Here is a 17,748-nt window from a genome sequence, read left to right as displayed (position 1 = left end):
TGTGTTCCCCTGCACGGGCAAGGACCCTCAGGTCCTGTGATTGAGTAGTTCCTCGGCAGATCCCGGCCATGTGGCTGGAGAAATAAACATCTCTGAAACATCTATCAAGAATCGGTCCATAGATATATTCTTTTCCACAGGCCTCGTTATCTGATACACGTGTTGCAGTATCCCCACTGTAATAGAAAGTCATTAGAGGTAAGGAGTTTGAGAGCAAAAAGAATAAGGAAACGGATGTAGAAACCAGCTGTGTATCCATAATTTTAATGTTTGACAACTGATTTAAATTGAACCATGCTAAGGAAGTGCATATGAAATTATTTCCTGTGTGCCAAGGTCACAAAAGAAATCCAGCGAATGATATAGGTATGTATGTACATACAGAAAGAGCTAAATATATTCATTAGTTGTTTTTCAAGCCACAGACATGATGTACCAGATGATGGAAAAGGTCAGTGCCACTGAAGTGCATTTCTCCAAAGGCACAATATCTTATTACTGCTACAAAGGCAGGTCTTGGCATTGAGACCAGTCCCATTTAGTGTCTTTATTGATGATCTGGATGAAGGGATCAAGTGCACCCTCAGTAAGATCATAGATGACACCAAGTTGGTGAAATGTTGATCTGCTGGAGGGTAGGAAGGCTCTGCAGAGAGGTCTGGACAGGCTGGATCAATGGGCCAAGGCCAAGGCCAAGGCCAAGGCCACTGAGGTTCAATAAGGCCAAGTGCTGAGTCCTGCACCTCGCACTTCAGGAATGACATTGAGGTGCTGGGCCATGTCCAGAGAAGGGAAACAGAACTGGTGAAGGTCTAGAGCACAAGTTATATGAGGAGTTGCTGAGGGAGCTGGGGGTGTTTAGCCTGAGTAAAAAGAGTCTCAGGGAGACCTTATCATTCTCTACAACTACCTGAAAGGTGGTTCAGCCTCTTCTACCAGATAAATAGCAACAGGACAACAGGACATGGCCAGGCTGTGCCAGGGGAGGTTCAGGCTGGACATCAGGAAGAATTTCTTCATGGAAAGTGTTTTCAAGCATTGAAATGGGCTGCTCAGGGAGGTGACTGTGTCACCACCCCTGGAAGTGTTCAAGAAATGACTGGACATGGCAGTTAGTGCTATGTTTTAGTTGACAAGCTGGTGTTTAGTCAAAGGTTGGACTTGATGATCTTACAGGTCTTTTCCAACCTAAATGATTCTATGATTCTAACAATTAAGGGAGAAAATGTTGTTTTCTTCTCTCAAGATCTCAGTCTTTCCGGTAGTGGCCTGACAAGGAAGATACCAGGAGTTCTTTTGCTTTTCCAGTCATGGTGTGTTTGCTCAGGTTCAATCATTTCCTCCAGAGGCAGCAGATGGCACTTTTCAGCCACTTTACTTGGCTGCTTCTCAGAGCAGACACCATGTCAGAAAGAAACCCACATTTCTTATAGAATACAAGAGTTAATATAATTATGAAAGTTCTTGACAAACAGGAATTTTAGAAGAAAATTCCTCTGTACTTTACTTTCAAATTGACACCATGACAGCAGACTGAGGCCTGGAAAGAATACAATAGCTTTATTTCAGGATAGTTTTTTCTCACAGAAAAATTTCTACACAAATGAAAGCTGAAAAAAGTCCCCCAAAACACAAATAAAATATCCACTTAATCTGCTTTCATTAAGAAAATTGCATCATTATTTAAACCTCACCAGTTTTATTGTATTTTACGTAGGACAATGATTCCATACAGGAAACATGCTGATGTTGGTTTGCTACCAAGGCACTCATCTGGAAAATCACTTTAAAATATGGGATAGCAAAGTATTTATGTGATGAAAAGAATAGTAGTGACATGTTACTATCTATTTGAAAACAGATTAGGGGGGGAAAAAAAGAAGAAGAAAGGGAGAAAAAGGTACATTTTTTCCTAGTTTTAATAACCAGTGTGTGGAGATGTTGAGTCTGTAACAATCTCCTGGGGAAAAAAAAAAGGAGAGAATGTTAAATGTCAGTTTTTATTTTTAGAATGTCAGGAGTACCATGTTTTCAGATTATTCAGTTGCTAAAAGTGAGTAGCTTGGATCTAAAAGTGTTCTATTCATGTGTGCATGTTAAAATACCTTTTAAGAATATAGTCCTTGTGAAGGTGATGGTAAGCGGCATTGGTTTCTAAATCCCTTCTGTTACACTGGAAGAAATATTCTCTATTACATTCAGGTTAATTAGATCATTCCCTAAATACTATACTGTAGAGAACTGTTTTTTCCCATGCAGCACATTAGAAACATTCTCTGAGCTGCAGTATTTTGTCAAGGATAACTCCAAGGTGAAGTCAAACAGACTTAAGGTTTACTCTGTTTCTTCCAGGCTCGTCCTGTTTCCACAGGATATCTTTGTATAGAATATCCGACACTCTATTGGGAAACTGACTTTGTAGTTCAGCAAGTGATGATGTTTCACTTCAGAGAGTAGTTATTTCCTGAATGGAACTTGCAAAACTATTGAGAGAGGTACCACTCCATACTTCCCTGCACAGCCAGATTGTTATCACCCTAACACTTCTGCTGTGACTTCCCTGTGACTCAAGAACCAGCAGCTAAATATGGCTCCTATTATTTTGCCACAGGGTCACTGAGGACTGTCTCTCACAAGCTACTTTTGGAAATCATGTTCTTTGTTAACATTACTTTAAGAGGGAAAAAAGTTCTCCACCCAAATGTGTATTAAGCAAGGCAATGCTTCACAGGTTTTACTGGAATGTCAGAGTTAGGTAGCTGTGGCTACTTCAGCCTGCTGCTGCCAGGCCTAGACCCAGTTCTAACCAGCTGAGTCAGGTACTCACCGTGAATTCTGTGCCAGTATTTACCCGACAGTGAGTATCATGTAGTCAAAGATACCATACCACTGAGATACCATGAAATAACCATCCAGCTGTAACACAGTAAACCACTTGCATTGCTATATCAATCCCCAGGACCACATAGTCTTATGTTGCTCTTGATATTTGACTCATTTCAGTATTTTTTAGCAAACAGCATTTACCAGTGAATTTGATTTTATTTAATGAGGCTTTTCTCCAGCAGGAAAAGTTGAGATAACGAATGCATTATAAACACTGTGACATAAAATCTTGCACTTTTCATAGAGAAAACACTATACCTCTCTGAAGTGCTTCTTGTCCTGGTAGGAGACATGAGGCAACTTCCACAGATGAATCTAGGAAGAAAAAGATCATTATTCTGATCGAATTCAAAATCCCAGAGGAAGGTTATTGATCCTATGGTATGTTAGCCACCCCAACCCTGTTTGTCCTCCACACTTTAAGGTTCCACTGAAGATCGTTATTTTTTCCTCTTTCTCCTTTTCAGTCTCCTCTTAAACTGGCCTGTTCTCTACAGATTTCAGTATCTTCTCTTTCAGATTGTCTAGGTCATTTACATAAGCCAGTAAAATTCAGTGCAGGGATGAAGGTCGCAGTTTTGTTCTGAAGTATACCTGTTTGTTTGGTTGGGGTTTTTTCTCCCAATTACATCAGTTGTCTAAAAGATAGATATTTTCCTTCAAATCATGCTTTGCTAATGTAGTCACAACAATCTGTTGTCTTTTAGGAATAACAGAGCTACTAATGAAAATGTTAGCCTTATTCTTAGCATGCCAGTTTTTGTTATCTCTATACCTTTTATTCTTGAGGGTTTACTGTGTTGCCACAAGTTTTTTAAAGAGCATTGAGAACAAACTTTTTTAACAAATATGTTTTACATACATAATTTCAGTTAAAGCTGTAAAACTGTGTGAAATAGCAGATCATTTGGCTCTATAGACATGGTCAAATTTAATATATCAAAGAAATGGTAATTACCTGCCCCTCTGTCTTAGTTTGCATCTCTCTGTAAGTTGTAGCTACCTAGATTTGAACATCATCAGCATCCGACCCCTCCCCCCCCCGCCTTAAACCTAGAGAAAATCTAGATTAAATTCAGTTTTCTCAAAGTAGAATATTGGTGTGGGTCTCAGGTTTCGTGGGATTTTGACTTGTTCTTAGGAATGGTAAGTATAAAATGGGATCTGTCTGTAGTCTCTGCAGATCTAGCTGTAGTTCTTCCTCTTGAAAGAAGACACTTTGGAAAGGACTACAGATCTCCATATTCTGATGCCTTTTGCACTTTAATATGAGAGGTAAAAATGTTTTCCAGCAGAAGTTCCTCTGTCTGGGCTAGCACCCAGCTGCCCACCCAGCCAGCCCTTCCTGATCCTACTGCAAAGCTGTGCTATGTCAGCTCTCTGCAAAATCCATCATGCTATTTTTTAGCATTGTATGAATATTTTGTATTTGCCAGACCCTTCTCCTATGTTTCAACTTTTCCCTCTTCATAGCTGAGGGAGTAACTCGAGCAAATTCTTTTTGTCCTCTTTTTGTCCTCACACTAGATTGCTCTTAGAAGTGCTGAATATCTTTCATTACACTTATTGGAGCATTTCCAGAGAGGGAGGAGGAAAAAGTGGGATGAGCAAATGTGAAAGTAAAGCATGGCCCGAGGAACAAGTTATTACTGTCAGCCTTTACCAAAGTTCACTGTAGCCAAAACAGGGTGTGTATATAACTTTCATGGGAATTTTGTTTGTTCTTCTGCTCTTACCACACTCCTCAGCATATGTGAGCCTAAACCATGGACTTTGGAGCAAGAACTGAGCCTTCCTCACTGCACACACTAGCTGTGTGCCATAAGGCATGCTTTGAGGTGGTGGATTCAGATGTCTTCTTTGGCATATGCCAAAAGAGTTTATAATCTGTTTTTCCATTATTAAAATCCATCACCTATGAGTTAATGAACATATTTGAGCAAAATCTCTTTTGTTGACTTGGGGAAATTTTTAATTTTCTTTGGTGGAAGTATTCCCAGTCATCTGTAATTTCTTTCCAATTGGAAGACAGAGCACAGAAATTATTCTATTCTGATCCACTGTATAGTCCTTACCTCCTCCTTCCCTCTCTTCCTCCCCATGCCTCTTACCATTGTTCTTTATTTTTAAGCAGCAGAAACCTGGCAGTGAGCTGTAGCTGTAGCTACTTCTGAATTTTTAATACAAGTAACAAAAAATTATTAGTAGGATTGGAGCTCTGGACATACAGTAGATTTTCACCACTGTTTCTATCTCTCTTGTATCTAGACATGAATATACATAAAGTAGGGAAAGATGCTGTTCAGTACCTTCTGGACTGCAGTATTGAAGATATATGGAATATATCTGAAGCATGGTAAGCAGTCTGAATTCTGATTTTCCAAGGCTAATGGTGAACATTAGCATTCAAAGTAACAAAATTAATTTTTACTTGACACAAGGCATGGGAGAGGCTGACATATTTCTTCAAAGGCTTCAGGTTTTGCATTAATATTTCACTTCTTCCAGAGAAATTGAGTATTGATTGAAATGATTTAAAATCAAGTTTAGTGACCACATGCAGTATTTCAATTATTCAGACAGTTAATTTTATGGAACACTGTGCAAATAATATAGGTTATATATATATTTATATATACATGTATATATGTATTTTTATATATATGTATATGTATAATGTAGGTGTAAGAGTTGTGCTGCTAAAATGAATGTCTACAGCACTCTGCTGGGAGGTGGTCACTGTCAACACATTGTGGTGAGAAGGCAAGGAGTCAATAATAGAATTGCATATTAAATAGTATCTATTAAGTTCCAGAGACTAATTTAAGCCATAAAAATCTCATCATTGCTAAGAGAGCGTTTGGTATGCTCTCTCTAGGAAAAATAAAATTTAAAATAAAAAGGAGAGCACCTGTGCTGGACTCGTGCAGTTAAGAAAATTATCTGAGTATGCATTTATTATCCAGCACTCCTTGGGTTTGGCTGGGCAATGCTGCTGATTTCACCATGAGGCAGACAGGAGAACATGGGAATAAAGCATAGCCCCAGCTATATCATCTTCTAGTGCAGCCAACAAGTTACAAGCCCTTTAGATAGGGATTAAAAAAACCCCCAATGTTCCTAGTGATCTTCAGGCTGTACCTGTGAGTGTGCATATGGTTGATGGTGTGCATGCACTGCCTGTTAATGTTTTTTCAAAACCTTGCTGAGTAATAGTTACAGCCACCATAAAGGAGAGCTATGCAAGTTCACCATTGTAATTAGAAGGCCAAATGCAAACCTTTTTGAGAATTATCTCCGGCTTCTGTCATTTAAGTGACAACTGTTTTTGCCAATTACAGCTAAACCAGATTAATATTCCATTAGAGAGAAAGCCACACAGTTTGGCCAAGTGATAGAAAGATTAGAAGGTGACCTGCACTTGCAGTAATGTAGTCAAACTAGTTATTTTTGTTCTACTGAGTTTGACATCTGTCTTTGGTTTGTGTTTTAATCTAGACCTTTATTCTTACTAAATATTCACTCTTTAACATGTACTCTCAAATCTCTGCTGCTTCCCTGGCTAACACAAGTGTGTTTCTTTCTCACCGAGGGTAGAGTTTTTGCAGCTGAGACAATTATGTTTAATAAATATATCAAAAATAATTTCAACTTGTTGAAGAGAGTGTTAGAGCAAGGAATGGGTGCATTAACTGATAACTCAGTCTATTGCAACTCTTTATTATAGTGAAATTTGCAAGTGAATTGGACAAGGATGAGACTGTTAGAAAGACTATATTAGATTATTCTAAAAAGGGATTTCCAGGCTCAGTATTTTTAAACTACTCTTTCAGCACTTTTCTGAAGCTTTTTGAGAGCAGACTTCTTGGAGGGAATCTGTTGGAAGGCCTCTGACACTGAAGGTCAACAAACTCAGACAAAAGTGCAAAGTTGTCTTCTGAAATGACAAATAAAATGTGTTGGTTGTGGCTAGATGTGCTCATTTCCCTTTTGCTGAACACTAGAGAATAGTCATCCCAGAATCTGGTTTTTTACTTCTGTTGACAGTGGTAAAGAGTGAAAAGCCATACCTGGACCCTGTACTATCACGTGCTAGACACTACAGAACTCCAATTTAGGACAGTACTTTTGATAATTACAGTAGTTGAACAGGATGGAGTCCTTTACATGATGATAAATCAAAATAGCAGATTTTCATCAGTGAAAAGTGGCCTATTCCACAAAGTCATAGATGCTTGTCAGTGAGCTCTGGGTGATTACTGTTATGGTCTTTCCAAGTTTCTTTCTGTGCCCTAAAGATCCATGAAAGACCAAAAAGAACCGTATTTTTTTGTGGGATTGTTGTTGTTTTGGGTTGTTATTGTTTTTTTTAAAACAGTCTTTTTCTTATTCTCAGACACATCAGTTTTGGTTTTGTTCTTAACCCTGCAGTTTAAATATGTTCTAAAGAGTTTTACATCCTTTTCCCTCCCTTGCACACAAACATACACACCCATGCCTGGTAATCTATGACATGAATTTTCAAACCTTTGCAGCCCTTTATAGTTAAATGAATCAAAGGCCATTGAAGTCTAGTCATTCAGAAAAGCAGGTCTAGAATCCATCTCATCCTGATGCCTTCTAGAAAATTCAGCACACTGAAAGTCCAGTTGCAATTAGGAACTTCATAGCTTGCAAAAAACCTACAATGTCAGTTTTGCAAATGCAAGTACAAAGTGGTATCACTATTGGCCAGAGGCTGAGTCTTTTAAGATTGTGGGTGAACCCAAGAGAGTGTAAGATTGTGGTATCCTTTTAGAGTTCCCTTCCCTAACCAAAGGCTTTGGATTTGCAGATGGGCTTTGGGAGAAGGAATTAAGACTGAGCTTTGAAGACTAGGAAAAAATGGTGGGGCACAGCCATGTCATCTCATATTGCTTATAATTCATTAACAAAGCTTTTGAACAGTAATGGGATCCTTGCCTAGCATTGGTTTTGATGAGAATCTGATAGGACATAAAGCTATCAAAGTCAGGCTTCTTTAAAGATCACAGTTCAGTGAGCAACTTAAAAGCTTCAGTAAAACAAAGCACATGCAGCCCTCTGTTCTGGTGTTCTGCACAAGATAAATTTCAAATAGTCTATGCAGAAATAATGGCTTATTACAACAACTATTCACATCTAGTCACTGGACAATACTGTAGCTAAAGTAAAATGCAAAATGTTTCATTTGCGGAGAGCAAACTTAACAATTAGCTTTGTTAAGTCAGCTGGTTCAGAGTCTCATTAAAAGGAAGTGTATGTTCAACAAAAGATTCATCTCCCACACACTGATCCTGAGGACGTGTATATGTTTGTCCTGACAGAAAGCTGAAAATCTAGGAACCATGTGAAGCATGTGAGTCCTAACATGGCATTGCTTTTACTTGAGTAGATGAAAATGCAATCTAAAAATACACAATTTCCAGAACATCTAGAACACAGAGCAGATGTTTGCATTCAGACCACAATATGGTACATGCAGATTGTAATTAATTGGCAAATACTTAAAGGCCCAAACACCTCCTAAAAATGTGTTTTGTTGTTTCACAATTAAACTGTTGGAAAAATTCAATGTAGGTTAATAGATGTGATCAACAGTGTTGTCTGTTTATGACATATGAGAAGTCACCTGAGAAACTGGGATTTAGTCATCTCCATTACCTGCTGCAGTGGCTCACAGCTGCAGGGGTCTTATCTAGGTCAGACTGAGATAATCAATCCACATGATTAAAAGGGCAAGTGGCCAAAAGGATGTGTTTGGTGCTTTGTAAATTTCAAAGCTGTAGAGACTTCCAGCCGACAGCACTTAGGAGAAAAATGAGATGAGAATAGTTGAACAGAAGTGCATGCAAAGGTGAACTGCATGTGCAGGTATTGGGCTAGGCCAGCACTGAATAATGTTCTATTAGGTTTAGGAGGATCATACCTCAGTTTGAGTATCTTCAGAAGAGATAAATAGGCATTGCAACATAGATGAGCTTGGGAGCATCTTGTGCTTTTGCTGTTTAGGAAACTGTACAGAAATGAGATTACAGTTCCAATGCGAGGTTGGTTCTCACAGTGTGGCAGGGTTGGATCCTGTAGGCAGTGCCTTGGGTTCTGCCACTGATATCCTATATGACCATATAACCTATTGCCTTCTGTGTTCCTATTGAAACTCTACTTTTTTTGCTGATTTGTAGTAGCAATTAAAAAAAAGAGTAAAGCTGTCCTTTTGGTGAATAAAAGTTGGAAAAACTTAAATGTGGTGTTCCAGGGAAGTGAAAAAACTGCATAAACTTTTGCTCTACCAGTCAGGGTTCAGTGTTATTTCTCTTTAAATCAAAGAAATATCTCTGCACTTACATAAATGTATATAGATAGAACCCACAATGCTTATTTAAAAGTCATTCAGAACTGCAAAGTCTAATTTTTCTGTCTTATATATAATTGGAATCCAAAGAGTCTCAGACAACTTTAAAGACTTTAATTACGTTAAAGACTTTAACAACATTAAAGAATGTTGTCTTTTTAATTAACTTACTTTTGTCCTACTCTGTTATGGTTTTGTGCAGGTTTGGGCAAAAGTGTTACATCAAAGTATTTGCCACTGCTCGTGGTAACTACAATCCTTTCATTTGGTACCTCTGGACATCAAAGTATGTGCCATTGTAGCCAGAAGGGAATAACTGGTGTCTGAATGGATGGCAATATTAGGCATAAGGCAGAGAAATAAAAGGCTTTTTATTATCTGCACAATTCTTTTAAAGCATTTTTGTTGCATTTAAAGCCCTCAGTCATGCTGGCATCTTTTGACTATGTTCAGAATCTACAGTACTGCCCTTGTAGTTTTGCCATCAGTTTAACAAACAGCTTAGCTTCCACAACAGCTGATTATCTCTAGTTTCATATCATCAGTTACAATCCAATAATACTCTTTCGCATTCCAGAAGGTATCATTTACATACTCTTCTGTTGGAGGAATAAACATATATAAAATACAGAAAAGTCACCAAAATAGTAGCAGACTCTACATTTTCTGGTAATCCGCCTGAAAACCTGAGAAGAAAAGATGAGATCAAAAGGCCCAGGAGACCAAACTACCCTTTGCCCCTTTCCCTAGGGTGATCTAATCTCTACAGATCAAGGTTCAGCACAGTGGTGCAGCAGGAAGGAGGTGGTGATGGAGTGATAAGGCAGGCAGTCAAATTGTGAGATTTGAGCATGCTAAGAAATGTGTGGTCATAAATGCAGACATCTAACAGAAAGAAAATAAATTATCTATGTGCTCTTCAACATAACACCACAAAGCAATATTAAAAGTCTATCCTGTACTTCTCCCTCAGCCAGGCCTGCTTCTGCCCAACTTTTTTGTGAATATACTGAGGGTAATTAATCATTTGTTATGAATATACTACCAGAAAAAAAGCTGTCTCTGTTGAAACCATTGAGTCAATTACAATTTTCAGCAAAGGGAGTAGCATGCTAATAATAGAGAAAAATATTTAAATGTCAAATTATATTATTAGTAGTGACAGATATTATTAATTTAGTACTAATAGAGATAGGCATAACAGAGAGAAAACCTTAAATGCAGCATTTTAAATCCAGGTCATCAAGCCAGAGAAGGCGTGTAACTTGTATGTGTCTCAAAGGAGACCCTGAAATTCTGGGCATCATCATTTATATTAAACTATAAAACATAACAGACTAGAAAATTGAGAATATATTTTAATATTTAAACTGAAATACATATTCAGTAAAATGAAAGGACAGATATATATCATACAAATCTGTCCAGTATGAACATGAACTTTCATTTAGAAAGGAGTAACTGCTGTACTGTGTGATATATCTAGAGAAGGTCTCCTGTTCAGGTATGCACTGATTTTATCTAATAAACAACCTTGCCTCCTGCCTGCCCTCCTCAGCTTCCTCATTCTCTTAAAGGTACCTGAGCAATGCTAGGACTGTGCCAAAGGTGAAGCTGGGGGTGCCATGGGATGAACCCAACAATCCTCGGTCACACAAGAAGACTCAGAGACTTTAACAAACAGAAAACAAATGCCATGAAATTCCACATTTTCTACTGACTTCTGAATTCCCTTCAAAAGCATGAGAAGATGTCAAAAAATAATACATTTTTACTTGACATATGAGAAGGCAAATCTGGAGTAAAACAGTCAGTCTAAGGTAAGCATCATAGAGATAATATCTGAACTAATTTTTTGAATGAGATGAACAGAAATAAGGTGGAAACAGATAATTAAGATTGGAGCCCCTTCAAAGAGGGGCAGAGGTGGTGGAAGCTTTTGGGGAGTAGGAGGGAGAAATGTGTCACTGAGTGTGAGGGAAGACTTGATGCCATAAAACATGTTTGTCACTCTGGCTGTCATGCTGCTACGGATGAATTGAGTTCTGACCTTGCTGCAGAACTGCCTGTAGAGATTCTGGTCAGAGTAGTTTCAGTGGGCTATGAGAGACAACTTCTGCTTTTGCAGAGGAGTTCAGGAACTGCTCAAAACACAGTAGTGAGAGAAGTACTCACCAATGACACCCAATCACTTCACTAAGTTCTAAACATAAACGTATTTGTGCTTTTGTTTCATGTGTCAAAAGAGCAATACACAATTTTCTACAGAAGCAAGTAGCCTAAAGTTAATTCATACTCCTCCAGAAATACTCCATAGGTAAAGTCTCCCCTCCTCGGTATGACTTTACTCCAGTACCACCATAAAACTACCATTTGCCAAGGAGTTAATTCCTTTCTAGTCCAGGACTAATCTCGCAGGCAGGTCAGAACAGAGGTTTGACTGACAGCAGAAACATTCTTGCATTTTAGATTAGCAATCACATGGGCGGGAGAACAGGAATTTGCAACAGGGGTTGGTTTTTTTGAGGATTACATTGGATTAGTATAAAGCAGGTCTCAGGGTAGATTGGGGCTGTAGCATACAGCAGTAGAGTTCAATGGACCTGTTGCCTTTAGGATAAGAGCTAGACTGAGGTTAGCTTTGACTGACAGGGAAGGGGCAGTGCTCAGATCTCAATTGTGATGAGCCTAGGTTTGGGAATAGTTGTTTTGGGACGAGGTAAATGCGAAAAGGCAGGCACAGACAAAAAAGCATGAACATAGAACCCAAAACCAAGTCACCACACTCACTCTGACACAGCACACTGACATGTTTCCTTCTGTGAGCTTCACTTACCTTGCTGAGGTATCATACAAGGCGTGGTGCTCTCCTGCACTCTCTCTTCCAGCACAGTGCTTCACGAAGTTGGATGAATTAAAACCCTTGCTACTACAAAAGACAGGCATGACATTTTTCTGTTAGACTTTATAGACCTAAAACTGGCAACAGGGATGAACATCTGCCAAAGATTCAGGAAAATCCTTGTCACATTCTGCAAAACATTTTACATCTTTCTGATTTACTTGCAATCTGAGTACTAAGTTAAGGTCTTTGACAAGTGTGATTTTTGGTTCTCTGTTTTCATTAGAATCTATTCACTGAATGATTTAAAAAGGCAAAGAATCTATAAAATGAATACTTGGTTGCTACTTCCCCATATTTTGTCAGTGTTGAAAACCTATCTTCATATTGAAGAATGAACATAATTCATTGCCTTGATTGCACTGTATGGGTTTTTAATCCTTACCTTTTTTCTCTATTTAGACTTCTGTGTTTTCACCACTGCCACATGCTTCTTACATTATTCAGGAGTACAAAATCCATAAATGTCTGTATGTATAATTAACTGTAAGGATGAGATCTCATTGATTTTAAAATATATTGTTCTTTCAGATGAGGATTGGGGGCCTTAAAGCTTAAGCAAGGCAAATATATGAAAATGAGGATATGAAGCAGAGGAAAACTCTGTAAACAGAGACTGGTGCTAACTAATACTCTTATAAATACTGTGACATTTATTCTGTATTGAATGACTTGTTTATTTTATGTAGTCTAATTTCAGAGCTTCACTGGACGATTTTCATGATGGGGAAAAAGTGAGAACATTGTCAACTGTGGTGAAAGAAGGGGAAATAAAAAGTGTGCTGTAATACCAGTAAAAGGTAATTACTTATTTTGCATGTGATCTGATGGGAAATACTTGACGGAAACATCACCACAGAAACTGATAATATGAGTTTGAACATGAAAATATGTCATAATATATTCATGAAGGTGAAACACCTCCCACACATTTGGAGTAGTATTAATTATGCTTTCCAAAGCAGAACAATCCCTTATGGGCTGCCAGACATTTAACAGATCATCGTCAGAGTCAGTTCTACAACTGCCTACTTTTGCTGAGGTATTACAAAATAAGACATCAGTTTGGCAACTGATATCTGTAGTGGCAAGACTAGAAAGGACAATAGTAAGCAATGACCAAGTGTGACTCCCAGAATAAAAGAGTGGAAGAACTGAGTCTCACATTCCCGAGCAAGAACATCTTACAGAGTAGCCACAATAGTACTCCCTTCCCCCAGCTCTCTGCTCTATCCCTTTCTTGCATTTTTTTTTAATCCCTTCTTCATGGATGTCCATGAAAAATAATTTAGCCAATAAAATTGATAGTTTTGTTTCCTTAAGTATCCTGAAATTTGTTCCAGTGTACCATTATGAACCCATCTGCAAATGGCAGTGGCAATGCAGCAGAACCTTACCTAATCTAGGGAAAGGACTTATTGTGAGAGGGTCAGGAGTAAGGAGCTCCAACCATCCCAAAGCAAGCCAGTCCCCCTCCAGAGAGTTTTCAAGATGTGTTGAGCAGGTAAATGTCAAGGGAAACAATGGCACTGAGGAAAATCTTTAACATATGGCAAAAGACATCTTGCTTTACAAAGAAAGAATTGAAAGATGCAAAATTAAAGGTAAGTAAGGTCAACTCCCATTGAAAATCTGTGACTGCTTAAACCACTGATTGAAGTCTAGATAGAGGAAACATATTTCTGACATCTTAAAAATAGTCCTAGTAAATGCCTCACATATGCTTTGAATTTTTCAATGTCTGAACTGTCTATAATGCTCCATGAGTGCCTGACTTACGCAGCTCATTTCCACATGTTAACTATTTTTTTCCAGGTTAAAAAAGAAACAACAAAAGAAAAGAAACCTCCCACTATTCAGTGCAATGCTCATGCACTTCTTAATCTGTCATTTGGAGGAGAACAGGCTTCTCGCCCAGTGAGCTTGTGCCCTTGTTGCCTTGTTCTGGGAGTGCTGGGGTGGGGAGGGCACGGCTGGCAGTGGATGTCACCCAGAGCTGTGTGTTATTTCCAAACACAGACCAGGCAAACTCCTGGTTCATGCACTGCTGGTACATGGATTGGCTGGAAAGAGCTGATAGCAGGAAGCTGGAAAGTTCTCCCAGCTTGGTAGAGACCGAGTATCATGTTACAGCTCAGTCTCTACCACCCCATGGCGCACTACTCTTGAGAGCCAGTCCGAGAAATGTATTTAGGAAGACTGGTAGTGTGGATTGCCTCCTTTAAGAAACATGAATATTCATGTTTCAGCTTGCAAGGGATAGACCATGCTTAAGCCAAACCTTCAGAATAATACATGGCAGGGAAATCTCCTAATGGTGGTCTGCTATGAAGGAAACACCCATGCAAGCAACTTATTTCTGATTTGAAATCTCAGGGATTGGATGTCACCCCAAGAAAATTTTTCCCTAAGTTGTGTGGTGCCCCATATCACGGAAGTTGCATGGATGGTAAAACAGTTGTGCTTTCTGGAGGAAACGTGTACTTTCTGGTGCTTCAGTTATTGTATCTCTTGTTCACGTTCTTCCTTGTTAAAATAGACTAAAACACTTCAAACACTTTCTTTTACAGAAGAAATTATTGTACAAATGTTGTAAAAATGCAGTAATTTCCAGTCTCAGTGGTTAATAGGTTTGGGGATCGCAAGACACAGTGAAAGATGGGGGTTGAAGAAAAGAAGTGAGAAAATAACGAAACAATAGAATTGTCAGGTTTTGCTTAGTGAGTAGCTGTCTTGGCTTTCTACCAAAGCTGTTATTTCTGTGCCTCTGCAGACGGAGGTGACATACACTGTGGATCTTGCATGTCATCCTGCCTAGACTTTGGAGGAGGCTCTGCACTGATTCATGCCTGTGAGAGACTACATCTATTTTTATTTCCTTTGGATAAAATGTAGAGAAACTAACGTGTATGTGAGAGTCATAGAGGTCATGTAGCAAGTAAGAAACATGGTACAGTTATCAGTTTCACTTTTTTTTTAACCAAAATGTACATCTTCACAAAATATGGGTATGTGGAATTTAAATTTCATGGTTACTAGAAATCCAAATGTAGAAATTAATGGAAGCTTAAAAAAAAATGCTCCCACTGAGTACTTACTTTATCAATGAATTAAACCTAAATAGTTTTGTTCAATTTTAAAATTCTAGTTGCAGGAGAATCTTTCCTAGGAGTAAAACATCATGAACAGAATACCTGTAAGTTTCCTTAAGAGAGTGCATTAGCTGTTCTGATAGATACATAAAATGTTCGTTCCTTGACAGCACCAACCTCCATTTGTGCCATGTCTTGCAACACACAGTGCGATGGAGGTCTGTATCTCAAGCTGTAGTGCACCTAAAAAAATGGAGCATATGCCTGCAAAATCAATAAAATATGTCAAATTGAGCAAATTGTACCTATTCCAGACCTCAGAAAGTGTGGGTACTGTTGGGTGAGAAACTCTGTGTCTGGAAGAAAAGGTTGGACGTTTTCTTAGCTTAACCTAAAGTCCTCGATCTATTTTGAGACATGAACAAGTTTTGGAGATATTAGCTAGAGGACACATTTAGACAACAATGCTAACAGTCTTAACAATGCCAGATTAAAGGAGCTGGGTGACATTTATAGCTCTACCCATGCTGTACCTACGCATCAAGTTCTCTCTTTAGGCAGTTAGGAAAGAGACATGCATCTTATTCTTCCAGAAATGTATACAGGTGGCAGTTCACAGAAGTGTGCAGTAAAGCAGAAGAATGATTTCACAGATTAGTAAGCATCATATAAAGTAAATATTCTGCTTTAAAAGAATAAGCAATGTGATTAGGCCAAAAGAGAGCTCTGTGGTATTTGAGTTTGTGGTGAAGAGCAGAGAGATTTTATTTGCACTTTGATGCAAAATTATTGAGGGGTGAGGTGAAACTGAAGGACGAAATGTTAGAGTCAGTTTTTGTTTATGTTGAAATCCCTCACCATAAACAAGTGGTGTACAGGTGTCAGATTTATAAAGCAATTTTTTTCTTAGAAAAGGAAATTTAATAAAGAAAACATGCTAATTGAGTTGTTTGAAAAGTGTGCAATGGCTCATTTAGCAATATAAAAACTTCAAGAGCATACATACGCATGCAATTTTATTTGTCCAGGTGAAGAATAAATTGCCTTCCTTATGAAGAAAATAATATTCCTGAGGGTAAAATAAATTATGAAATATAGAATGAAGCAAAAGCTGATAGACGATTAAGTGAAAAATATTTTTCCGTGTCCTTTATCTGAATTCAAAGCTGTATCTTTTTTCAATGTAACATTTCACATCAAGCCATAAGGATGATGGCCTGGGTAGTAGCTAGTTTAAAATTTTTACTTAGCAGTTTTTTATCCCACAGAAAAATTGAGAGCTGATTCTTCCAGACTCTAAATGAAGGACAAAATTTAACCTGGAGCAATGCCCCGTTCCTTATGCTTTTGTTCTTTTGCTCTCTTATGTAGTCAATAACAAAGGTAGGGGGTTTTGATTATTTTGTTTTGTATTGTTTTCAGCTTTTTAGGGGTTTTGTTTGTTTTCTGGTATTTTTGAAAAAATTTTTTTCTTGTCTGAGGATAAAGGCAGTACCTAGGAAACAAATGTCTCTTCCTTCTGTGAAGTGGAAGTAAAGGTGACTGTGGGATTATGTAACCCCTCTCAGTTTGTTTGAGTTAAAAGTCAGTAGTGATTTTTAGCATTTTTTTAGCACTCATTTTTAGTCTTTCAGCATTTCCCCTTGGTCCCTGCTATGGGAGGATAGAAGGAGACAAAATCAAGAATTGCCAGCACTGTAGGCCTTTAACAGACTATAACATACACTGAATGGTGTCACGCAGTACTCTCTGCTCAAAGAACAGCTGTACACAGTGCTTCGATGAGAGGGTAAAACTCCAGGACTCTGTTTGCAGCAACTAAAGGTATCTCCTGCCTTAACAATACAGCCAGTATATTGAAATTTCTTCATGCCATTCACAAGGAATTGCAACAGCATGGAATCTACTATACTAGAGCATGTTATGTGCCTGTGTGAGTTTATGTGTCTTCTCTGCCAAAAACTTTGGAGGAAATTCTTCAGGGAAAATCTGAGGGGGGATAAACATTTCTATCTGCCTTTAAGTAACATGGCTCAGTTTTATAACTGATTAATGTGGACTAAAAGAATCTCTTTTTTAGTAAAGCAGCTGTGTTTATCTTTTCTAGTGTAATAGATTATATTTCCTAATTTAATAGGGTGAACTCATTAGCTATAAAAATGTCTAATGCTTTAAAATTTGCTGCCTTTCATATCTTTTTCTATGTGTATTAGGCAGACATGAACATGTAACACCCTCTCATTAAAATAAATTTAATGTTGTGACATAAAGTGACAGAAGTATGTAAGTCCCAAAGTAGTGTTCTTCTCAGCCTCCTCTTTCATATTGCCAAGACATAAAATAAAAGAAGATTCCTCACTCACAGTGTTTAGAAGCATCAGGGTTAAAAGAAGAGAAACTCAAAAGAGTTTTGATACTTTTATTCCTCTTTTTCACCCTGGAACTGCATGAAGAATCCTAGCACATTGTTTCAGGACACTTAGAGGGATAGAAAT

Source organism: Corvus moneduloides, chromosome 1, assembly GCF_009650955.1.
Source record: "Corvus moneduloides isolate bCorMon1 chromosome 1, bCorMon1.pri, whole genome shotgun sequence".
Lineage (NCBI taxonomy): Eukaryota > Metazoa > Chordata > Aves > Passeriformes > Corvidae > Corvus > Corvus moneduloides.
The sequence above is the reverse complement of the archived record's forward strand: the minus strand, read 5'-3'. Positions refer to the sequence as shown.